At 39.3% G+C, this 942-nt stretch overlaps 1 non-coding gene across 1 annotated transcript; it reads left to right on the top strand.

Moving 5' to 3' along the window:
* The first annotated feature begins 238 nt into the window (after nt 1-238).
* LOC128279672 (small nucleolar RNA R71) lies at nt 239-345 on the top strand. The gene has a single exon (XR_008269871.1). It is a non-coding gene; the product is annotated as a small nucleolar RNA R71 (small nucleolar RNA).
* The last annotated feature ends 597 nt before the right edge of the window (nt 346-942 follow it).

The following is a 942-nucleotide window of genomic DNA, read 5'->3' as shown; positions in this document are numbered from 1 at the left end:
GAGTTCTACTTGGTTAGATAGCATAGTAACCACGTCGAGGTTGAAAACATCGGCTACTTTCGTCGGCCTTGTTCTCATAACTTTCCACTGATAGTTATTCAGTGACATCTCCTCAATAAATTCGTAAGTCACCTCAGGTGTCATATTATTGATAGTTCCTCCAGCGGCTGCATCAATCATCTGCCGAGTCGAAGGATTCAGGCCATTATGGAACGTTTGAACCTGTAGCCAAAGCGGTAACCCATGGTGAGGGCACCTTCTTAAAAGGTCTTTGTATCTCTCCTATGCATCGTAGAGTGTCTCTAAATTCATCTATACAAAAGAAGAGATATCATTACGTAATTTAGTCATTTTAGCCGGTGGAAAGTATTTTAATAGAAACTTTTCGGTCATTTGTTCCCAAGTAGTAATTGACCTTCATGGTAACGAGTTCAACCACTGTTTAGCTTTGTTCCTCAACGAAAAGGGAAACAACCAAAGGCGAATGGCGTCATCAAAAACGCCATTAATTTTAAAGGTATCACAAAATTCTACGAAATTTGCCAAGTGAGCGTTGGGATCCTCGTCCTGCAAACGATCAAACTGAACAAACTGTTGTATCATTTGAATTGTGTTAGGTTTCAATTCAAAATTATTTGCAGCAATAGCAGGTCTAACCATACTTGACTCAGTTCCTGTTAAATTAGGTTTAGCATAATCATACATAGTGCGCGGAGCAGGATTTTGATTAACAACAATTGCAGGAGGTAGCAGATTTTCTTGGTTTTCAGCCATCTCCTCGGTTGTGGTTTGAATATTGTCCTCTTGCTCGTTCTCTGTGTATCTTAAGCTTCATCTTATTTCTTTTTCGTTTCTACGAACTGTGCAATCGATCTCACTGTCAAAAAGTAATGGTCCTGATAGGTTTCTTCTAGTCATAAACTATAAGAACCTGCCAGAAAA

Source organism: Gossypium arboreum, chromosome 8, assembly GCF_025698485.1.
Source record: "Gossypium arboreum isolate Shixiya-1 chromosome 8, ASM2569848v2, whole genome shotgun sequence".
NCBI lineage: Eukaryota > Viridiplantae > Streptophyta > Magnoliopsida > Malvales > Malvaceae > Gossypium > Gossypium arboreum.
Note: the sequence above shows the minus strand (reverse complement) of the source record. Positions and strands in the feature narration are given on the sequence as shown.